Source organism: Rhinoderma darwinii, chromosome 5 (genome assembly GCF_050947455.1).
Source record: "Rhinoderma darwinii isolate aRhiDar2 chromosome 5, aRhiDar2.hap1, whole genome shotgun sequence".
NCBI classification, from domain to species: Eukaryota; Metazoa; Chordata; class Amphibia; order Anura; family Rhinodermatidae; genus Rhinoderma; species Rhinoderma darwinii.
The window spans coordinates 15,546,151-15,571,438 of record NC_134691.1 but is presented as its reverse complement, the minus strand read 5'-3'; the positions used below and the strand labels follow the sequence as shown (position 1 = coordinate 15,571,438).

General features: G+C 47.4%; 1 long non-coding RNA gene across 1 annotated transcript in view; it reads right to left on the bottom strand.

The window, feature by feature from the left end:
- Positions 1–888: 888 nt before the first annotated feature.
- The window catches only part of LOC142652321 (uncharacterized), a 173,273-nt gene continuing 148,873 nt past the window's right edge, over positions 889–25,288 (bottom strand). Inside the window, exon 4 of the long non-coding RNA XR_012847807.1 lies at positions 889–1,248. This is a non-coding gene — a long non-coding RNA (uncharacterized LOC142652321). The remainder of the gene's footprint in view (positions 1,249–25,288) is intronic.

Sequence of the window (25,288 nt, the reverse complement as noted above, 5' to 3'; positions counted from 1 at the left end):
TGCTGCCGCAGTGCCCTCTGTGGATGCTGCCGCTGTGCCCTCTGTGGATGCTGCCGCAGTGCCCTCTGTGGTTGTTGCTGAAGTGCCCTCTGTGGATGCTGCCGCAGTGCCCTCTGTGGATGCTGCCGCAGTGCCCTCTGTTGATGCTGCCGCAGTGCCCTCTGTAGATAATGCCACAGTGTCCTCTGTAGATGCTGCCACAGTGCCCTCTGTAGATGCTGCCACAGTGCCCTCCACAGATGCTGCCGCAGTGCCCTCCACAGATGCTGCCATAGTGCCCTTCACAGATGCTGCCACAGTGCCCTCCGCAGATTCTGCCACAGTGATGTCAGGGGCTTGCCCAGAGCTGGAGTCCCGGAGCAGAGTCGCTTCTAGCACTCTGCCTGGGATTCCAGCTCTGCTCCTGACATCACTGTCCATATATGGACAGAGATGTCAGGGGCAACCCCAGAGCTGGAGTCCCGGGCAGATCGCTAGTAGGCTCTTCCTGGGACTCCAGCTGTGCTCCTGACATCACTGGGACTCCTGCTCTGGGGAAGCCCCTGACATCATTGTTGATGTATGGACAGCGATGTCAGAGGCTTCCCCAGAGTCCCAGAGCAGAGCCTATACTAGCGCTCTGCCCGGGACTCCGGCTCTGGGGAAGCCCCAGACACACTGTCCATATATGGACAGTGATGTCAGAGAATTCCACAGAGTCCCAGAGCAGAGCCTATACTAGCGCTCTGCATGGGACTCCAGCTCTGGGGAAGCCCCAGACATCGCTGTTCATATGTGGACAGCGATGTCAGGGAATTCCAGAGTCTCGGAGCAGAGTCTGTACTAGCGGCTCTGTGTCCCGCGGGCCACAGATGACAGCCCCAGGGGCCGCATACTTGAGACCCCTGATCTAGCAAGCAATTTTGTAATCAGTTTTGAGGGACTTGCGGAGAGTCTAATAGTGCAAGGAAGAGAGTTCCAGAGGAATGGGGCAGCTCAGGGGAAGTCCCGTATTATTGCATGGCTGGACGTTATGAGATGACTATAGTAGATCAGAAGATTGGTGAGGTCCACTGAAAGAGTCCTTGTGGATAAGGTCCAACAGGTTAGCTAAACAACTGCTTTCCTTCCTGTTATTGAGTTGCTTTTCTCATAATTTTCCATCTACATTCCTAAGTGTTACGGTTTCCAGTTTATGCATTTTGTTGGGTTCTTCTTATTTGATAGAACCATCGGGTTGACGTACAGCGGCAGAGACAGTTCACTGGTCTGGAATAGAGCACATATTTGTTAGTGTTTGCGTGTCGGAAATCAAAATAGCCCATAGGTTTCAATTCATCTGCATTATTCTGCTGCTGGCGCTTCAGTTAAGTCAGCGATTGTTATAAATAGCTCTTCTCTTCCCATAGAACGTGTCATGTTACCCGGCTCTGTAGAGTCACTGGTTAACGTTTGACAGCAGGGTTTCTTAGCACTTGGCTTGATGGTTGTAAAAAATCACTGTTAATTGGTGAAATGATATATTTTGAAGCTACAAATAAATATATTCTAAGCAGTTTTTCATTGTAGGCATTCTAGACCCTGTAATCTGAGTGTGGTCATGTGCGAAGCAACAGATAATGTGATGTGACAAACAGAAGGCAAAATATGATCTTTCTGTCATAAATTTGCCTTTACTTGGTGGATGATTGCTAAATCTTTGTATCATTCAACTGTTGACTTATACGAACGCATTGCACAATCTATTTTGGGTAGAGAGGCCTCCAGTATATACGCTGATCACACCCTACCCCCATTGATCAGCTGTGATCTGTCAGCAATTCCTCTGCAGCACTCCCACAGGAGAAGTTAAGCATTACATAGCTTACATTTAAAATCAGTAGGCTGGGAATACGTGACGGATTATCCAGAGCAAGAGCAGCTCTTAGTAGCCGCTCACTTCTCTGGCTAATAGATGAGGGTCCTAAAGGGTGGAACCTTTTCTATTAAGTTAGCATTCCATTACAAGGAACATGCCACATTGATTTAATTTTAGTATCATTTTTTTGAATTAAAGGAAACATCTCTTACATAATGTAAAATGAGTGAAAACAATCTTTCAGATTTAGATAGATAGATAGATAGATGATAGATGATAGATGATAGATGGATGGATGGATGGATGGATAGATAATAGATAGATGAGATAGATAGATAGATAGATAGATAGATAGATAGATAGATAGATAGATAGATAGATAGATAGATAGATAGATAGATAGATAGATAGATAGATAGATAGATAGATTAGAATTGAGGGAGAGATAGATAGATAGATAGATAGATAGATAGATAGATAGATAGATAGATAGATAGATAGATAGATAGATAGATAGATAGATATGAGATAGATAGATAGATAGATAGATAGATAGATAGATAGATAGATAGATAGATAGATAGATAGATAGATAGATAGATAGATAGATACAATCTGAATTGCCAAATCATTCTTGGCAAAACATCCAGAGTAAAGGGTGAGAATAGTCAATGGCCAAAGTACAAAATTAAGAAAAAAACGAAGTCATGAGCAGCATAAGTGGGAAAGCATAGATGGGATCAACGGCCATCACACGGACACATGTATTTCAATGGGGCCGTCCAAACGGCTGTTGTTTCAACGGACCGTGTGAAGGGTCCGTTGAAAAACAGAACATGTCCTATTTTCTTCCTTTTTCACGGATCCCTCGATAGTCTATGAGGGATCTGTGAAAACGGGACCCGCACATGGGGCAACTCGGACGTGTGAATCTGACCTAAGCGCTCATGCACACTAGCGTATTTGGGATCTATATTACACGTAACCCGAGGAAGCAGAGGAAAAAGATCCATTAAATTGAATGTCACATAGAACTAAGCAGCCTGGTGTGCAATATGGTTCTGTATTGTGCAACGTATTCGGGGCTGAAATGCACGCGCTCTTGTGCATGACCCTCCATTGAAATCAAAATGTTCTCAACCCACTCTCAATATATCAAACTGCATATGTGAGGGAGCAAGTGTAAAGGAATAATTTATTGCCTACTGTAGGTCTCTTTTCATATTCTGCACCTTTAACTCCTTAGGCTAAATTCACACGATGTGTATTACGTGCGGATTTCCCGCATGTATTTTCCTGCGGCAAATCCACATCTTAATACAGTACCAGCAAAGTAAATGAGATTTCAAGAAATCTCCTTTACAGGTTGCAGAATTTTTCGGCACGTAAATTGTCCTGCGGTGCATAATTTTAAATCGGCAGCGTGTCAATTTATCTTGCGTTTTCGCCTCAGAATTGGATCTGACAAGTTTATAAAAAAAATGCACCAAAATCTGAACTCTGAAAAAACTTGCAGTCTTTAATTTCTTTAATTTATTGCCTGTCAGACAGACGGTCAGGATTGTTGTTTTTTTATTATTATTTTTTGTGTTTTTTTTTAGGACGTTAGAAGCTTATATATTGTAAGTTTAGTAGCAATTCTTTTCATTTTTAGGAACATTTTTATTCTTGAGGCACCAGTTCAGTTCTGAAGTGGCTTTGAGGATCCTATATATTATAAACCACCCACAAGTCGCCACATTTGAAAACTTGCACCCTCAAATTATGTAAAACAGCATAAGGTAATTAATGAAAAGTGGAGGTGGAATTTAAAAGTGTCATATTTTTTTGCAGATTTTTCACATTTTTTCTTTCCTGTAACACAGCAGGTGCTAAAACAAAATCACTACTCAACGTTATTACCCTGGTTCTGTAGTTTTCACATATATTCCATACAGTATTTGTCTCTAGTGAGCTACTTAAGACACGGGCCTCGGAAATGAAGAAGCACCTGCTGGATTTTAGGGCCTCATTTTTATTAGGATGATTTGCAGTCACCATTTCAGATTTGCAGAGGCCTTGAGGTGCCAAAATGTAAGAACCCACACACCCTAAAGACCCAATTTTGGAAACTACACACCTCAAGGTGTGTAATGAGCATTGTGACCCTACAGGTGATTATAGAATTTTTGAGAATTGGGTCATGAAATTGAAAAACTACGTATTATTCAAAATGTAAGTTTAGTTTACATTTTTTCATTTGTACTAGGCATAGATGAAAATTTTATTTTTTTCCCGGATATGGCAATACCCTATATGTGGTCATAAACTGCAGCCTGGGAACACGGCAGGGCTCAGAAGGGAAGATGCGCCATATGGCTTTTGGAGCGCAGATTTTTCTGGAATGGTGTTTGGGTGCCATATTGCGTTTGCAGAGACTCAGAGGTACCAGTACAGTTGATACCCCCAAGAACTGACCTCATTTTGGAAACTAAACCCTTTAATGCATTCATCTAAGGCAGGGGTCTCAAACTCGGCCGGGTAAGTGGGCCGCATATAGAAAAAATAGGAAGTTGACGGGCCGCATTACTTTCAAATTTGATACAATACAAAATTATTGTTATTCAATTAGTTATTTGAACTAATAATAATAATAACACTACATTACTATAATAATACCGCTAGGTTTAAAAGTTTAGATATTTCTCCACATGCTTATTTCAACAATCCAGTTTTCCAGTTTAAGGCCGGATTCACACGAGCGTGTGCGTTTTGCGCACGCAAAAAACGCGGCGTTTTGCGTGCACAAAAAGCACTTAACAGCTCCATGTGTTAGTCCCGTATGATGCACGGCTGCGCGAAAATCACGCAGCCGCCATTATTATGACACTCCGTTTGGATGTTTGTAAACAGAAAAGCACGTGGTGCTTTTCTGTTTTCATTCATAGTTTGACAGCTGTTGCACGAATCACACGCGTCCCACGGAAGTGCTTCCGTGTGACATGCGTGATTTTCACGCACCCATTGACTTCAATGGGTGTGTGATGCGCAAAATACGGTCAAAGAACGAACATGTCGTGAGTTTCTCGCAGCGGACTCACGCTGCGTAAAAATCACACAACTGTTTGCACGGCCCCATAGACTAATATAGGTCCGTGCACGGACGTATATCCCGTTCGTCTGAATAAGCCCTAAGTGTCGCTAAATGCAGTCCGGCGGCTCAGTTAGCAGCGTTTGGCAGACACATGTCAAGATTGGGCAGCCCCTTTTTAGATAGTGCCACAGTGCCCTCGGTGGATGCTGCCGCAGTGCCCTCTGTGGATGCTGCCGCTGTGCCCTCTGTGGATGCTGCCGCAGTGCCCTCTGTGGTTGTTGCTGAAGTGCCCTCTGTGGATGCTGCCGCAGTGCCCTCTGTGGATGCTGCCGCAGTGCCCTCTGTTGATGCTGCCGCAGTGCCCTCTGTAGATAATGCCACAGTGTCCTCTGTAGATGCTGCCACAGTGCCCTCTGTAGATGCTGCCACAGTGCCCTCCACAGATGCTGCCGCAGTGCCCTCCACAGATGCTGCCATAGTGCCCTTCACAGATGCTGCCACAGTGCCCTCCGCAGATTCTGCCACAGTGATGTCAGGGGCTTGCCCAGAGCTGGAGTCCCGGAGCAGAGTCGCTTCTAGCACTCTGCCTGGGATTCCAGCTCTGCTCCTGACATCACTGTCCATATATGGACAGAGATGTCAGGGGCAACCCCAGAGCTGGAGTCCCGGGCAGATCGCTAGTAGGCTCTTCCTGGGACTCCAGCTGTGCTCCTGACATCACTGGGACTCCTGCTCTGGGGAAGCCCCTGACATCATTGTTGATGTATGGACAGCGATGTCAGAGGCTTCCCCAGAGTCCCAGAGCAGAGCCTATACTAGCGCTCTGCCCGGGACTCCGGCTCTGGGGAAGCCCCAGACACACTGTCCATATATGGACAGTGATGTCAGAGAATTCCACAGAGTCCCAGAGCAGAGCCTATACTAGCGCTCTGCATGGGACTCCAGCTCTGGGGAAGCCCCAGACATCGCTGTTCATATGTGGACAGCGATGTCAGGGAATTCCAGAGTCTCGGAGCAGAGTCTGTACTAGCGGCTCTGTGTCCCGCGGGCCACAGATGACAGCCCCAGGGGCCGCATACTTGAGACCCCTGATCTAAGGGGATTCATCTAGGGGTGTAGCATTGTGACCCCACATGTGTTTTCCAAACATTAATGCCCAGCAGATGGCCCAGATATGCCATTTCAGACCTTAATATGTTGTGCCCAGCTTGTGCCACTATCAGAAGACAGCGTTATATTTATTATACTCTTTTTCCTGGTTTTAGAAACACTTTTCATTGACTCCCATCTTTGCTTGGGCATGCATCAGGGCTCAGGATTGAAAGGGCACCATGCACATTTGAGTGGATGTCATCAACTGCATTGCATAAGGTGAAATCCACATCTGACTAGTTATTTATAAAGTGGTAGAACTATGTTATTTTCATGTACATGTATGCCCCCTTTTGATGTATCCTATGATCTTATTTGCATTGGCAGCAGCTACCTGACACTAGTTCCTAAAATGACGTTGACTTTAAAGGATAGAATACTACAGTCAGCTTACTTTCTGGCCCTTCACCCCTTCCCCTGAATAAAACTCAGACAACTGTTGCGGTGAAAGGCCATAGCAGCCACATTTATTAACATATTAAATCAAATATGCCGATTCAGCATAATCATAAATATATAAAATAACATATAAATAACCAATAATAACAAATAATAATATAACAATAACATACTGGCAAATGTCAAAATATGGGAGGTAGGAAGAGCTCCTAGAAGGCAGTCTCCAAAAATTCTCATTTTACCCTTGGCCGTCCACACCTGACCCAAAGGCACCGTATATAATTTGTAAGGTGCTCCTGGGACTCCATCCCCCCAGGAAAACCACCTGGTGTATTTACACCAATCCGATGCACGGCCCCTTTTTGTGCACCTTACCATCAATTGTCTGCCTCCAAGGAACCCCCTCTCCCCGCCACAAGCGGACTACAGTGACACCTTACTGTCGACCGTCCCTCCACACCTGCAGGGCAAGCTCCAAATCCTCCTTCAAACCCAGACACCATATATCGATGCCAATGGCATTCAAATGTACCCCGTCGGCTCTGCAAAGCTCAGCCGACGGCACCTCCAGCTCGTAGTGACGCACTGCAATACCGCCATTTCTACGAATAAAACAGGCAATCTCCTTGTTGATCTCTGCCCTAGACCTATTTAGGCTATCAACCAAACATGCCTGTCGCCACGCTCGCCTCGCCATGATATCCAACCATACGACAAGTATATTTGGAAAAGCTGCCCAGAGACGCAACAGATCAGTTTAATATCCCTCACTATGTCCCTGGAAGGCCTGAGTGCAATATCATTGCCCCCGACATGTAAAAGTAACACATCCGGAGGACTATCCAGACCCGCACAAAATTGCACCTCCAACAGCATCCTGTTCCACAACATTTCCCTAATCCCCAGCCACCGCACCTGCATTTGAGACCGGGACAAGCCCAATTGACGGCCGTCTGGGCGTACATCCGCCCGCAGCGCACCCAGTACACAAAGGAGTGTCCAACAATCCATGCCAAACAAACGTCCGCGCCTGAAAAACAGTAAACAAAACGCAACACATGCACATGCAGGCAATCCCCATATCTTCACTAATATAACAATTGAGGACGAACATAAGGCTATGTTCACACACTAGACTAAAAACGTCAGAAAATACGGAGCTGTTTTCAAGGGAAAGCAGCTCCTGATTTTCAGATGTTTTTGAAGCCACTCACGATTTCCGCTGCGTTTTTCACTGCGTTTTTTACGGCCGTTTGTGGAGCTTTTTTCGATAGAGTCAAAGAAAAACGCTCCGTCGGAACAGAACGCCGTTTTCCCATTGAAATCAATGGGCAGATGTTTGGAGGCGTTCTGCTTTCCGATTTTAGGCCGTGTGAACATACCCTAACTCTTAAATCTGGCAGACTCCCAGTGACCGATTCTCATAATTACCGAATCAGACAGCCCCCACCTAGACGCCTCTGTGGCCGCACCAATCCTAAATGAATGAGAACAAAATTCACGCACCTCCATCCCTAAAAATGCCAAACATTTCTGAAACACCGCTACAAACTGATACCGGGATAAAAATCTACCATTTTCATGCAACAACAAAGGCTCACCACCCCGAGGCCGAACCATCATAAAGCTCTCCACACAACCGACTGGGCACAACGCAGATCCCTCCAACCATGCCAACACCACCCTCAACCCTTTTCCTAATTGGTCAGTTTTTGACTGCCGAATCAGACAAGACAACCACCGTCCCACTTCGGACCACCAATTCTGAAACTCGAAACGCTCCAAAGAAAGCCAACGAGAAAGCCGCCCGAAACAAACAAGCCTCATACCCATGAACATAGCCGGTCCAAACACTCACTCAATGAACTCAAAAGTAACCGGCCTGTGAGAATCTCTCTGGTCAAACTGTTTCCTATAAAGCCTGTTTAACCATAAAAGACTTAGGTTATGTTCACATGCAAACTCAAAAATGTCTGAAAATACAGAGCTGTTTTCAAAGGAAAACAGCTCCTGATTTTCAGACGTTTTTTACGGCTTTTTTTGGAGCTGTTTTCTATAGAGTCTATGAAAAACGGCTCCAAAAACATACCAAGAAGTGACCTGCACTTCTTTTTCGCGGCCGTTTTTCTAAACGTCCGCGTATAAAAACGGCCCGTCGGAACAGAACGCCGTTTTCCCATTGAAGACAATGGGCAGATGTTTGGAGGCATTCTGCTTCCAATTTTTCTGACGTTTTTCGGGCGTTTACGGCCCGAAAAATGGCTGAAAATAGGCCGTATGAACATACTATAAGAAATATCACAAATGCCCCGTAATTTGCACCAAAAAGCTACAGCCGCCACCTGCTGTGAGGCCACTGAAAAAGAAGCCACCTCACTAAAAGACAAACCTACAAAGTACAATAGCAACGATCCCAACGCCCCATCCGACTTGTGCATCCCCACCTGTCTCAACAGATTCTCCCAACACGTCCATACTCTAGAATACGCCGCCCATGTAGTGGTACTCACGGACTGATGAATCAACGCTGCCGACACCCCTGGACCACGTCCCATAGCCACATGGGGTAAAACTTCCCAAGCCGCTCCGCACCCGGTGCCAACCTACGAAACCTGTCCCACTGAAAGCGAGAGAGAGAGTCAGCGATGTCATTAACCAGGGGCGTAACTAGGAAAGACTGGGCCCCATAGCAAACTTTTGACTGGGGCCCCCCTCCCTTGGGTGTCACACAACCCCCCCCCCTTGTAGATAGTGCCTTTTTTAAAGCCCCCCTGTAGATAGCACAATACATCCCCCTGTAGATAACGCCATACAGCCCCCTCTGTAGATAACGCCATACAGCCCCCCTGTAGATAACGCCATACAGCCCCCACTGTAGATAACCTCTTACAGCCCCCCTGTAGATAACGCCATACAGCCCCCCTGTAGATAACATCATACAGCCCCCCTGTAGATAACGCCATATAGCTCCCCTGTAGATAGCGCCATACAGCCCCCCCTGTAGATAGCGCCATACAGCCCCCCTGTAGGTAATGCCATACAGCCCCCCCTGTAGGTAACGCCATACAACCCCCCTGTAGATAACGTGATACAACCCCCTGTAGGTAACGCCATACAGCCTCCCCTGTAGATAACGCCATACAGCCCCCCTGTAGGTAACGCCATACAGCCCCCCTGTAGGTAACGCCATACAACCACCCCTGTAGGTAACGCCATACAGCCCCCTGTAGATAACATCATACAGCCCCCCTGTAGATAACGCCATACAGCCCTCCTGTAGGTAACGCCATACAGCCCCCCTGTAGATAACGCGATACAACCCCCTGTAGGTAACGCCATACAGCCTCCCCTGTAGATAACGCCATACAGCCCCCCTGTAGGTAACGCCATACAGCCCCCCTGTAGGTAACGCCATACAACCACCCCTGTAGGTAACGCCATACAGCCCCCTGTAGATAACATCATACAGCCCCCCTGTAGATAACGCCATACAGCCCTCCTGTAGATAACGCCATACAGCCCCCCAGTAGATAACGCCATACAGCCCCCCCTGTAGGTAACGCCATACAGCCCCTGTAGGTAACGCCATACAGCCCCCTGTAGGTAACGCCATACAACCCCCCTGTAGGTAACGCCATACAGCCCCCTGTAGGTAACGCCATACAACCCCCCTTGTAGATAGCGCCACACAACCCCCCTGTAGGTAACGCCATACAGCCCCCCCTGCAGATAGCGCCATACAGCCCCCCCTGTAGGTAACTCCATACAGCCCCCCCTGTAGGTAACGCCATACAACCCCTCTGTAGGTAACGACATACAACCCCCCTGTAGGTAACGCCATACAACCCCCTGTAGGTAACGCCATACAGCCTTCCCTGTAGGTAACGCCATACAGCCCCCCCTGTAGGTAATGCCATACAGCCCCCCTGTAGGTAACGCCATACAGCCCCACCTGTAGGAAACGCTATACAGCCCCCCCTGTAGGTTACGCTATACAGCCCACTGTAAGTTACGCTATACAGCCCCCTGTAGGTAACGCTTATACAGCCCCCTCTTGTAGGTAACGCTATACAGCTCCCCCGGTAGGTAACGCCATGCAGCCCCAATCCCCCAAAAAAATCCCACCTACAGTGTGTCCTACAAAAGACATGTATCCCCTATCCACAGGATAGGGGATACATGTGTGATCGCTGGCAGCGATAGGGAGAACGGGGGACCGAAAGTCCCCCGAAGTTCTCCAGGACTAACCTCTGACTTCCGGCGTCTGCGCAGCTCAATAAAAATGAAAGGAGCGCTGGTCACGCATGCGCACAAGCGCAAGTGACGCTCCATTCATTTCTACGGAGCTGCCGACACAGACCCCGGAAGTCCGAGGTTTGTGATGGAGAACTTCAGGGGACTTTCAGTCCCCCGTTCTCCCTATCGCTGCCAGCGATCACACATGTATCCCCTATCCTGCGGATATCCTGTGGAGAGGGGATACATGTCTTTTGTTTAATAGCAGAGCGGGGAGATACCTCCCTGCTCTACCGTAGTGTTCAGTGGCGTCGCGCTGTAGCAGCCATAGCGGCTGCTAGCAGAGCCTGCGGCCATGGTGGGGGCCGGTGCCGGCGGGCAACACGGGCCCCCTCATGGCTGCTACAGCGGTGGTTACGCCAATGACTGCTACGTACATGTACGTGGCATGTCGTTAGGGTGTTAAAGGGGTCCTCTGGACATTTCTTATTGATGGTCTATCTTTATGATAGGTTATCAATATTAGATCGGCGGGGGTCCAACTCCCGGAAGACCCGCCGATCAGCTTTTTTGAAGGGGCCGTAGTACTCGTCGCCTTGGCCTCTTCAGTGTTTACCAGGCACAGCGCCGTACACATCAGTAGCAGCTGCGCCTGGGATTGCAGCTCAGTCCCGTTCACTTGAATGCAATCCCAGGCACAGTCGCCCCGTGTGTGTACGGTGTTGTGCTTGTTAACTGGGAAAAGTCAGACGAACGCTATGGTCCCATCAATCACGGACCCCCACTGATCTGATATTGATGGTCTATCCTAAGGATGGGCCATCAATATAAAATGCCCAGAGGACCCCTTTCTTTAATGTAATGTGTGTGAAGTTTGAAGTTATATAACGTGGCAGAGGGCAGGGCCAGGCAGGCATCAATATATGTGCTAGGGGAAATTCACACTGAGTTTTTCAGCATGCTTTTTGACGCGGAAAAACGTGTAAAAAAACAGACGAAAACGGATGCGTTTTTTCTAGCGAGCGCTAAAACCGTTCACTGGAACAAGCGACTTGCCCCTATCTTCGTGCGTTTACGTCTCTGACCTCCTATTGACAATAAGAGGCAGAGAAATTTGCCCGCGGCGCTCAATGTCCGCAGCCAAAAAACGCAGCAAAAAACACGGCAAACGGCGTAAGGACTTTTGAGGCAGATTTTTCTGCCTTAAAAAACTCTGTGTGAACAGGAACTTAAGGCTTCAGTATAGGTGTTATGAGTATTTTTGACGCGGAAACCGTGGCAAAAAACGTCCGAGAGTGCCTCCCATTGAAATCCATTAAATTTTTCCTGCGAGCAGAAAAAACGCCTGTGGGAAAAAGAAGCGTAAGGCTATGTTCACACAGAGTTTTTTTTGCAGGAGGAATATCTGCCTCAAAATTCCGTTTGGAAGTTTGAGGCAGATTTTCCTCTCCCTACACGCCGATTTTCGCGGCGTTTTTCGCCCGCGGCCATTGAGCGCCGCGGGCATAAAACACCGCAAAATACGCTTTCTCTGCCTCCCATTGAAGTCAATGGGAGGTCAGAGGCGTAAACGCCCGAAGATAGGGGAGGCATTTTCGGGCCGTTTTTGACGAGTTTTGTGACGCAGTTTCCGCGTCAAAAAACTCGTCAAAATACTACGTGTGAACATAGCCTAATGCCCTTTCTTCGGGAGTTTCTGTCTCCGACTTCCCATTGACAACAATGGCAGGCAGAAAATGCGTTTTTTGCTGCGTTTTTCTGCCCACGGCCCGATGGCCGAAAAACGTCACAAAAACCGCAACGAAAAACGCGGGAAGTGTTCAAAATATGCCTCAAAATTCCGGAAGGAATTATGAGGCAGATTTTTGTACCTAAAAACTTTTCCCTTATCCCAAGTTTTTAACTTCATGTACCTGTCCTCTGCAGTCTGCACGTCCTCCGCCCGTCCTATGAGATACCTAGTACTCCGGCAGTCTTGACTGTACTGTCCTCCGCCTGAAGTCACGCGTCGTTCGTTCCCTTTACCTCTGCCCCCTGTCCTCTCCCCTGCCTGAGCGCTCCTCCTACCACCTATCGCCGTCCTATTCAACTGTGTGGCAGACTATCAGTGCACAGTGTGCAGTGCAGCAGCTATCACCCGGCCCCCGGACAACGCCCCCCCCCCCGCGCGGGCCCCGTAGCAGCTGTACGGCTGCTACTGTGGTAGTTACGCCACTGTCATTAACGATGCCTGACACATGAACCGCCACGAAGCAAGCATTCAAAACCAAACATCGTAACACTAAGGCTGGATTCACTCGAGCGTGGCGTTTTGCGGACGCAAAAACGTGGCGTTTTGCGCGTGCAAAAAACACTTGACAGCTCCGTGTGTCATCCGTGTATGATGCGCGGCTGCGTGATTTTCGCGCACCCGCCAGCATAGAGATGAGGCTAGTCGACGTCAGTAAATAGTCACTGTCCAGGGTGCTGAAAGAGTTAACTATTAAAAAAACAAAAACGTTCGTACTTACCGAGAACTTCCCTCCCGGCCGTTGCCTTGGTGACCCGCCTCTCTTGACATCCGGCCCCACCTCCCTGGATGACGCGGCAGTCCATGTGACCGCTGCAGCCTGTGCTTGGCCTGTGATTGGCTGGAGCTGTCACTTGGACTGAATTGTCATCCCGGGAGGTCAGACTGGAGGAAGAAGCCGGGAGTTATCGGTAAGTCAGAACTTCTTTTTTTTTTACACGTTCATGTATATTGTGATCGGAAGTCACTGTCCAGGGTGCTGAAACAGTTTAACTCTTTCAGCACCCTGGACAGTGACTATCTCCTGACGTCACGTAGCGGAAATTTGTTTGCCGGGTTCGGTCAAAACGAGTTCGGCCGAACCCGGTGAAGTTCGGTTCGGTTGTCCGGGTTCGCTCATCTCAAAGACACTCCGTTTGGATGTTTGTAAACAGAAAAGCACGTGGTGCTTTTCTGTTTACATTCATCCTTTTGACAGCTCTTGCGCGAATCACGCAGTTCGCACGGAAGTGCTTCCGTGCGGCATGCGTGGTTTTCACGCACCCATTGACTTCAAAGGGTGCGTGATGCGTGCAAAACGCCGAAAGAATGGACATGTCGTGACTTTTTTTCAGCGGACTCACGCTGAGGAAAAATCACAGACATGTCAGCACGGCCCCATAGACACATATAGGTCCGTGCAACGCGCGTGCAAATCACGCGCGTTGCACGGACGTTTTTCCCGTTCGTCTGAATAAAGCCTAAATGGCGAAGCAACCGAACCACAGGAGGTAAATTGGCCGTCTGTTTATTTATGGCTTGCCCCACCCCCATGTTATCGCAATAAAAATGGACCTTCTTGTTACGAAAACATTCACCCCAAATTTCAGTGGCCATTACAATCGGTAACAATTCCAGCAAAGCCATATTAGTCACCAAACCCTCTTCCCTCCACACCTCCAGCGCTCCATTCACCCTGAAAATATGCCCCAAACCCATGCGCACCCGAAGCATCTGTATGCAACTCCATGTCCACATTACACACAGACCAGCCATTATATTGAATTAAAAATTCCTCACAAACCCCCAGATCAGCCAGAACGTCCGCGGACAAGTGAATGAAATGATGAGGTACTACCACCCCCGCCATAGCTAAGGCCAGCCGGCGGCAGAACACTCGCTCCATGGGCATGATCCGGCAGGCAAAATGTAACTTCCCTATTAGGGACTGTACCACACACAGCTGTACTTTACGTGCCCCCAGCACCCGAGCTACCATTGCCCTCAGATCAAGCACCTTGTCGTCCAGCAATCGACACTCCATGCGAACGGCATCAATAAAGATGCCCAAGAATTTTACAGTCGTCACCGGCCCTTCCATCTTATCCGGCGCTTACGGCACCCAAAACCATGCCACCACCCGCTCCATGGTATGCAACAAGACGGAGCATACATGTGACCCCTGCCGGGCCGACAAACAGGAAATTGTCCAGGTAGTGAAGCAGAGAACACCAGCCGGCTTCCTGCTTCACCACCCACTCCAAAAAGGTACTGAACATCTCGAAACATGCACACGAGATAGAACATCCCATAGGCAAGCAACAATCTACATAAAATTCAGCCCCCCAACAAAACCCCAACAACGGAAAACTATCTGGATGAACTGGCAACAGTCGAAAGGCCGCCTCAATGTCAATTTTTGCTAATAGCGCCCCCTCGCCAGACTTCCTAACCCAAAAAACCGCCGCATCGAACGACGTACACCGCATTCCAAATTATTATGCAAATGTTATTTTTCGCTGATTTTCCTAAATAGTTGATGCAAATGACAGTCAGTATAATCTTCAAGCCATCAACCGTTGGAGTATAATGCAAATATTATTGAACAAATCTCCTAATGATAACAGATTTTTTTTTTAGAAGTAAAAACTCAAAATGCACTTTCACATTATTATGCACAACAGAGATCAAAACATTTTAAAGGTTGTAAAGAGAACTAAAATGGTAATTTGTTGAATTTGCAGCATCAGGAGGTCATATTTACAGAAATCAAAAGCTCTTTCAATCAAAAAAAACTTAACAGGCCAAGTTACATGTAAACATAGGACCCCTTCTCTGATATCACCTTCACAATTCTTGCATCCATTGAATTTGTGAGTATTTGGACAGTTTCTGCTTGAATATCTTTGCAGGATGTCAGAATAGCCTCCCAGAGCTTCTGTTTTGATGTGAACTGCCTCCCACCCTCATAGATATTTTGTTTGAGGATGCTCCAAAGGTTCTCAATAGGGTTGAGGTCAGGGGAACATGGGGGCCACACCATGAGTTTCTCTCCTTTTATGCCCATAGCAGCCAATGACACAGAGGTATTCTTTGCAGCATGAGATGGTGCAATGTCATGCATGAAGATAATTTTTCTACGGAAGGCACTGTTCTTCTTTTTGTACCACGGAAGAAAGTGGTCAGTCATAAACTCGACGTACTTTGCAGAGGTCATTTTCACACCGTCAGGGATCCTAAAGGGGCCTACCAGCTCTCTCCTCATGATTCCAGCCCAAAACATGACTCCGCCACCTCCTTGCTGACGTCGCAGCCTTGTTGGGACATGGTGGCCATTCACCAAGCATGCACTACTCCATCCATCTGGACCATCCAGGGTTGCATGGCACTCATCAGTAAACAACACTGTTAAGGATCTGCCAGGCACAGCTTCTGTATCCACGCCCATAGGTAATCAGTCTGCACCTGCTTCTATGTCTGTGAGACTGACTCCATTTCCACCACTCAGGATGGCAGGCTTAGGAGTGGGAGAGCCTATCACAGCCTGGCCAGATGGAGCTAGCTCCCGCCCTCTGTCTATTTATACCTGCCTTTCCTGTTCCTCCTTGCTTGTGATTCTTCTCTGTTGGTTTCCTGGCCCTGCTGCAGCTTCTTGAACTACTTGTCCCTGCTTCGTATTGACCCTGGCTTACTGACTACTCTTCTGCTCTGCCTTTGGTACCTCGTACACTCCTGGTTTGACTCGGCTTGTTCACTACTCTCCTGCTCTACGTTTGGCACCTCGTACTCTCCTGGTTTGACTCGGCTCGTTTATCTCTTGTTGCTCACGGTGTTGCCGTGGGCAACTGCCCCGTTTCCCTTTGTTCTGTGTTTCCTTGTCTGTTGTCTGTCGTGCACTTATTGAGTGTAGGGACCGTCGCCCAGTTGTACCCCGTCGCCTAGGGCGGGTCGTTGCAAGTAGGCAGGGACTGAGTGGCGGGTAGATTAGGGCTCACTTGTCTGTTTCCCTATCCCTGTCATTACATAATCACAAGCCCATATACCTACTCTACCCTGGTCCCTCACACCACTATGGACCCCCTTGAGACCCTGGTTCAGCAAATGCAGGGTCTCTCCTTACAGGTCCAGGCCCTGGCTCAGAGGGTCAACCAGCCTAATGCTACCATGGTAGTACCCCTCACCTCACCTCTTGAACCCCACCTCAAGTTGCCTGACCGGTTCTCAGGGGACCGGAAGACTTTTCTCTCATTTCGGGAGAGTTTTAGGCTCTATTTTCGTTTAAAGCCCCACTCCTCAGGTTCTGAGAGCCAGCGGGTATAATTATGTCCCGGCTCCATGAAGGGCCCCAAGAATGGGCCTTCTCCTTGGCTCCTGACTCCCCTGAACTTTCCTCCGTTGATGTTTTCTTTTCTGCTCTCGGACTCATTTATGACGAGACTGACAGGACTGCCTTTGCCGAGAGTCAGCTGGTGACCTTACGTCAGGGTAAGAGACCTGTTGAGGAGTATTGCTCTGACTTTTGGAAGTGGTGCATAGCTTCTCGGTGGAATGACCCTGCCTTAAGGTGCCAGTTTAGGTTGGGTCTGTCAATGCCCTGAAAGACCTGCTAGTTAGCTATCCATCTTCTGACTCCCTAGACCAGGTTATGGCTTTAGCGGTACGACTTGACCGACGTCTCAGGGAACGACAACGTGAACATTTATGTGTTTTCTCCTCTGACTCCCCCATGATGCCTCCCGAGGTTCCGTTGCTTCGTTCTTCCACGGAAGACTCGGAGGTACCTATGCAACTCGGGGCCTCCGTGTCCCCCAACAACGTAGAGAGTTCCGCAGGAAGAATGGTCTCTGCTTCTATTGTGGGGATGACAAGCATCAAGTGAACACCTGTCCTAGGCGTAAGAATAAGCAGCCGGAAAATTTCTGCGCCTAAGTGATCATCGGGGAGGTCACTTGGGCGCACAGGAATTTCCCGTAAATATGAAACGTGATAAAATCTTGCTTCCCTTTCAGGTCTCTTTTGGTGGTAGGTCTGCTACCGGCAGTGCCTTCGTGGATTCAGGGTCGTCTGCTAATATCATGTCTGTGGAATTTGCTATGTCTCTAGCTATGCCTTTGATTGATTTGCCTAAACCTGTCCCGGTAGTGGGTATCGACTCCACTCCTCTTGCTAATGGTTATTTTACACAGCATACCCCTGTTTTTGAACTCCTTGTTGGCTCCATGAATTTGGAGCAGTGCTCTGTACTGTTGATGCAGGGATTATCATCTGATTTGGTTTTAGGCCTTCCCTGGTTGCAGTTGCATAATCCCACGTTTGACTGGAATACTGGGGAGCTTACCAAATGGGGTAATGAATGCTTGACGTCATGTTTTTCTGTTAATTCTATTTCTCCCCCTGAGGAGGTGAACACGCTACCTGAGTTTGTTCAGGACTTCGCTGATGTTTTCTCTAAGGAGGCCTCCGAAGTGTTACCTCCTCATAGAGAATACGATTGCGCTATCGATTTGGTACCAGGAGCTAAGCTCCCTAAGGGTAGGATATTTAATCTCTCTTGTCCAGAACGTGAAGCCATGAGAGAGTATATCCAGGAATGCCTGGCCAAGGGTTACATTCGCCCCTCTACTTCTCCGGTAGGTGCTGGCTTCTTCTTCGTAGGGAAGAAGGATGGTGGTCTTAGGCCATGCATTGACTACCGTAACTTGAATAAGGTCACTGTAAGGAACCAGTATCCCCTTCCTTTGATTCCTGATCTCTTTAATCAGGTTCAGGGGGCCCAATGGTTCTCTAAGTTTGATCTACGGGGGGCGTATAACCTTATCCGCATCAAAGAGGGGGATGAGTGGAAGACTGCGTTTAACACGCCCGAATGTCATTTCGAATACCTCGTCATGCCCTTTGGGTTGTGTAATGCTCCCGCGGTCTTCCAGAATTTCATAAATGAGATTTTAAGAGATTACCTGGGGGTATTTCTTGTAGTATACCTTGATGACATACTTGTGTTTTCCAAGGACTGGTCCTCCCACATTGAGCATGTCAGGAAGGTGCTCCAGGTCCTTCGGGAAAACAAACTGTTTTCCGAAGACCGAAAAATGTGTGTTTGGGGTGCAGGAGATACCATTTTTGGGTCAAATCCTCACTCCTCATGAAATCCGCATGGACCCCGCCAAGGTCCAGGCTGTGGCGGAATGGGTCCAACCTGCCTCCCTGAAGGCGTTACAGTGTTTCTTGGGGTTCGCTAATTATTACAGGAGATTTATTGCTAACTTCTCGGTCATCGCTAAGCCTCTTACGGACCTCACTCGCAAGGGTGCTGATCTCCTCCGCTGGCCTCCTGAGGCTGTCCAGGCTTTTGAGGTCCTTAAGAAGTGCTTTATCTCGGCCCCGGTGTTGGTTCAGCCCAACCAAATGGAGCCATTTATCGTGGAGGTTGACGCGTCCGAGGTGGGAGTGGGGGCTGTCTTGTCCCAGGGTACCAGGTCCCTCACCCATCTCCGTCCCTGTGCCTACTTCTCCAGGAAGTTTTCGCCCACTGAGAGTAACTATGATATTGGCAACCGCAAACTCTTAGCCATTAAATGGGCATTTGAAGAGTGGCGCCACTTCCTGGAGGGGGCTAGGCACCAGGTAACGGTCCTTACCGACCACAAGAATCTGGTTTTCCTAGAATCGGCCCGGAGGCTAAACCCAAGACAAGCTCGATGGGCGTTATTTTTTACCAGATTCAATTTTTTGGTTACCTATAGGGCTGGGTCTAAAAATATTAAGGCTGATGCACTGTCGCGTAGCTTCATGGCCAGCCCTCCTTCGGAGGAAGATCCTGCTTGTATTTTGCCTCCAGGTATAATCATTTCCTCTATTGAGTCTGATTTAGTCTCTGAAATTGCTGCTGATCAAGGTTCAGCTCCCGGGAACCTTCCTGAGAACAAGCTGTTTGTTCCCCTGCAATTCCGGCTAAGGGTACTTAGGGAAAATCATGACTCCACACTATCTGGTCATCCAGGCACCCTGGGTACCAAGCACCTCATTGCCAGAAACTATTGGTGGCCTGGGTTGACTAAAGACGTTAAGGCCTACGTCGCTGCTTGTGAGGTTTGTGCTAGGTCCAAGACTCCAAGGTCCCGACCAGCGGGCTTACTACGTGCTTTGCCCATTCCCCAGAGACCTTGGACCCATATCTCCATGGATTTTATCACCTATTTGCCTCCATCTCAAGGCAAGTCGGTGGTGTGGGTTGTAGTAGACCACTTCAGTAAGATGTGCCACTTTGTGCCCCTCAAAAAACTACCCAATGCTAAGACGTTAGCTACCTTGTTTGTCAAACACATCCTGCATTTCCATGGGCTCCCTGTCAATATTGTTTCTGACAGAGGGGTACAATTTGTGTCTTTGTTTTGGAGTGCCTTCTGAAAAAAGTTGGAGATTGATCTGTCCTTCTCCTCTGCCTTCCATCCTGAAACTAATGGCCAAACCGAGAGGACTAATCAGTCTCTAGAACAATATTTAAGGTGTTTTATCTCTGACTGTCAATATTATTGGGTCTCATTCATTCCCCTCGCCGAATTTTCCCTTAATAACCGGGTCAGTAACTCGTCAGGGGTCTCCCCCTTTTTCTGTAATTTTGGGTTTAATCCACGGTTCTCCTCCTCCTCCTCCGGTTCTCCCTCTTAAAAGGGGTGGGGGGTACTGTCAAGGATCAGCCAGGCACAGCTTCTGTATCCACGCCCATAGGTAATCAGTCTGCACCTGCTTCTATGTCTGTGAGACTGACTCCATCTTCCACCACCCAGGATGGCAGGCTTAGGAGTGGGAGAGCCTATCACAGCCTGGCCAGATGGAGCTAGCTCCCGCCCTCTGTCTATTTATACCTGCCTTTCCTGTTCCTCCTTGCTTGTGATTCTTCTCTGTTGGTTTCCTGGCCCTGCTGCAGCTTCTTGAACTACTTGTCCCTGCTTCGTATTGACCCTAGCTTACTGACTACTCTTCTGCTCTGCCTTTGGTACCTCGTACACTCCTGGTTTGACTCGGCTTGTTCACTACTCTCCTGCTCTACGTTTGGCACCTCGTACTCTCCTGGTTTGACTCGGCTCGTTTATCTCTTGTTGCTCACGGTGTTGCCGTGGGCAACTGCCCCGTTTCCCTTTGTTCTGTGTTTCCTTGTCTGTTGTCTGTCGTGCACTTATTGAGTGTAGGGACCGTCGCCCAGTTGTACCCCGTCGCCTAGGGCGGGTCGTTGCAAGTAGGCAGGGACTGAGTGGCGGGTAGATTAGGGCTCACTTGTCTGTTTCCCTATCCCTGTCATTACAAACACGGTTTGAAAATGAGTCTTCATGTATTTCTGAGCCCACTGCAACCGTTTCTGCTTGTGAGCATTGTTTAGGGGTGGCCAAATAATAGCTTTATGCACACTTGCAAACCTCTGGAGGATCCTACACCTTGAGGTTCTCGGGACTCCAGAGGTACCAGCGGCTTCAAATACCTGTTTGCTGCTTTGCAATGGCATTTGAGCAGCTGCTCTCCTAATCCTATTAATTTGTCTGGCAGAAACCCTCCTCATTATGCCTTTATCTGAACGAACCCGTCTGTGCTCTGAATCAGCCACAAATCTTTTCACAGTACGATTATCACGCTTAAGTTTTCTTGAAATATTGTTTTCATACCTTGTCCAAGGTATAGCACTATTTCACGCTTTTCGGCAGTAGAGAGATCCTTTTTATTTCCCATATTGCTTGAAACCTGTGGCCTGCTTAATAATGTGGAACATCCTTCTTAAGTAATTTTCCTTTGATTGGGCACACCTGGCAAACTAATTATCACAGGTGTCTGAGATTGATTACAATGATCCAAAGAGCCCTAAGACACAATACCATCCATGATTTTAATTGAAAAACTAATAATTAAATGTTTATGACACTTAAATCCAATGTGCATAATAATTTGCAACACGGTGTATATGACACTGAACACAGATCAGGATCTATGCCATCATTGACCGACCCACCTGTCGGGAAAGAGAGATAATGGATCAGGCAAAATTTATTGGGCTCCTTCTTGAGAACAGGTCCCAAAGGGGAAACCCGCATGTCCTGCCATGGCGGAACGGAAAACGGACCTGCTATCCTCCCAAGATTCACCTCCTCTTCTTCTAATCGTCTTTCCAGATCTTCTCTTTAACCTCTAGCTTCAGGTGGGCCCCAAGCGGCCCCTCAAAGCAGATGTACACCTTGCCCTTAGCCGCATCCGCAAAACTAAAATTCTCAACCTGTTTCGCCTTACTGGGCACACCCCCATCAACTGCAGGCATCCCCCCCAGCCGAGGGCGATACCAGAGTCTCTACCACTATCACCGGCTCCCTGCAGCCCCCGTACCCCCTCTCACTATTACACGGCCCGTCTGACCCACCGCTGACATAACTGCCTTATTCACAACAGGCATTTCAGGCTGCTAATTGAATTATAAACAGGAGCCTCTGGGGGCCCAATACCAGAAATGTAGTTCTTACTGGTCCTGGTGTATGCCACCCCATTTTTCACATGCTAGCACTCCTTTACTTTTTCCACTTCCGATCCCCCATAGGTTATAGATTTCCCCTTATGTAGTCACCCCCTGCTGGCACAGAGTCACACTGCCTGAGGGGGGATACAAACTGAGGTAGGTCCGTGATCCACCCTCTCCATGGGCTCCATTCAAGAGTAGGGGTTTCATCTAAGGTTTTCACACAGGGGTGCTTGCATATTTTGCCTTGTTGGAGGACACAATAGGCCTTCAAACCTTTAGGGGTATTCCTGTCTTAGACATTTATGGCTCTGGGACCTGCACCTATGTCAAGAATAGGGGTCTCCTAATCCCTGAGCTGCCAGATGAGGCCGCTGCATCCAGACTGAGAATGATTGTAGAGATGACCGCGCTTATGTGCGGCGCTGTCTATTCTGTTCTATGGGAGTTACGGTAATAGCCGATCGTGCAAATGTGCGGGCGCCTCTCCATTATCTGCTCAGCAAAGCGGGTTGGGGTACTCCCCATTCTCAAAATAGGTTAATTGATCCTGGGTAACTACCACCAATGCCAACCATTACAGATGCCCATAGAGTTTGGCATCCTCCCCCCGATCCCTTTCTTGTATTGCTCTGCCTGTGTGTTTGTCATTAGATAGTCTCCCAATGAGAGTCACTGATCATAGTTGTGGCCATTTATAATATTGATGTTTTTTTTATGTGGCACAGGGCAAATTGAACCCCTCAGGGACCAATATCCGGGTGTGACTGCTACATCTGCACCCCTTACAGGTACGCCCCTGGGCCCATCTCTACCCATCTTTTCAGCTGGTTTCATAAATGGACGCCAAACACTAAAATAGAAGGTGATGCTGACTTCATATGTTTTGCCTTGCAGGCATATGACGCTCGGTTTTACTGGGACCACTCATGGTGGAAGCAATATCATAACACAAGAGTCAGGGGTGACATTACGTAAAAGTTTGAAACTTCTCTTTTGAGTGGCAGAACATATTGTGAAACTTATATACTGTACAGGCATAGAAGAGCTGAGTTTGTCTTCGGCACGATTCCTGGTGTACTTTAAATATCTTGTGTCATGTACTGAACCATAAGTTAATGGAACAAAATCCACATATATCCAACAAAAGTGTAAAAGAGTATGTCCTGAAAATGGGAGTATATACCAAATTCAACTCTGCTACATATGTTTCAGACCTGCGTGATCACTGACACTCAGTCAACAACTAACATATTCAATCTCCTTAATAGTCAGGGGTGTAGCAAGCTGTTCAAGCCGCCTCGGTGCATAACCCACACCAGGCCCGACACCAAACCCCGATGACATCACATTCCACCATATCTGATCTCACTTGCTCTCGGACTAAGGTGTCATGCACACAGCAGAGCTTGCGGTATTGCAGTCCTCGTGAATCTCACTAGGGCTGTGATTGTTAAATGTAGGAGAGCTGAGTTTGTCATTTTGCACAACTTGCTGATATCATGGTGTATTATCTGTGCTTTTTCATAGGACTGCAGGTTGAATATATTATCTTAGCAGAGTTATCCCAGTGCACAAAATAAACAATACAGAGACAAATTCACTTCTGCTACATCTCTAGTTTCTGGCACTTTTTAAAGGACTCATCTAAATTGGGTTTGGAAAGCGTAAGTGCCTCAATTATTCTCGCTTTGTAATATTAACCTTATAAAAATGTGTCCACTGTGATCAGATACACAGAAGTATGTATATATAGGGGGGATGTATGGAGCCTATAGCTGTACCCAAACATATATTTATTTCTCTGGCGTACTTAGGAGGGAAGGGACCCAATAGCAAATATAAAAATGGGCCCCCACTATTGTACTAGGTTTTGAATACCATGACAGAAGTGTTTTTTTCTACTTCCACCCCCTTTCTAAGACCCTTGGGTCAATTCTCCACCCCTCATATGCCAACAATGCCTTTTCCCTATATAGGACCGTCCTGTATAGTTTACTTGCCTTCCAATAGCAAAGTAGATGGGACCAACAGAGCTGGACCGCTCTTTTTAGGGCACCATAGTAGCCTCATGGAACATTTGCCCTTTTCTATATATTTATACCGCTTTATAGAGGACCGGTCATCTCTCCGGATAAGTCTACTTTATTAAAGATTTGTATTCCCCATGAAATAACAATTCTAGAGCATTTTTTCTTAGAAATCTGTGATGTGCCGTTCCTCTGTTTTTCCTCCTAGAAATGTATGAATAAATGACAACTGGGTGCCCCCATTCCCCTTGTCATATGGGCGTGTCCCTACACAGTCCCACTCTGTCAGCACTGATTGGACAGTGTCAGTCTGTGTAAGGACACACACCCAACTGGTAACACCCAGTTATCAATTTATTCATACATTTCTAGGAGGAATAACAGAGGAACATAAAGTTCTAAGAAAAGATGCTATAGAATTGTTATTTCATGGCGAATATAAGTATTTACTAAAACAGAGAAGTCAGGAGAGGGGACAGGTCCTCTTTAAGAAGATGACATTACTTTATGACTTAATAGAAGAGGTAAGAGATGAAGTATAAAACCAGGAGTTTTACGGTTAGATAAATTTATGATGAATTTTTAGAGTAGCAGACAATAGAATTGTGACTGCAGCTCTGGAGGTGACTGGAGTATAAGATGTGATGATCAGTAAAACAAGTTATTTACAAAGTAACTCAATATTTTATGTAGATTTTTATCATGATCTCTAGAGGATCGTTCTGCTTCAGCATAATTCTGTTCTGTCGCGATTTCCAGGTAATTGGAGGATTTGTGCCGTCACTGTAGCCGGTCCCAGGATCCTGCGCTCTGACAGAAGACAGGCCCAGCTTGTAATTTCTGCTTCATGGTCTTTGTCAGATTTTTTTTCCCACTTATTTCCAGACTTGGGTCACAAACCTTATTAACTATATGATTTCCCCTAATCTAACCTCTGTCATGGAAAACTACCTCTGTCCTGACTGCGCTGTTAACCCTTCAATAACTTCCTTCTTGGTATAGAGTGAGTATTAGATCACATAGTACGTAAAACCTAAAGCGAATCTCCACCTTTTATCATGATGTCGCTTTTAGGTACAAAATTCTGTTCTAATTAATTACTCAATATAACTTTATGGTGGTCTGAGCTCCGTTTTCTGATCCAAAGCTCCAAAGCCCCTGCATAGAAATAGGTTCTAAAGATCACCTGACTACCTGCAGCCACCACTAGAGGGAGCTCAGGAGCTCACTGCATACTGTTTTATTATTAATACAGTAAGCTCCAAAGCTCCCTCTAGTGGCGATTTGCGCTACAGTAGTA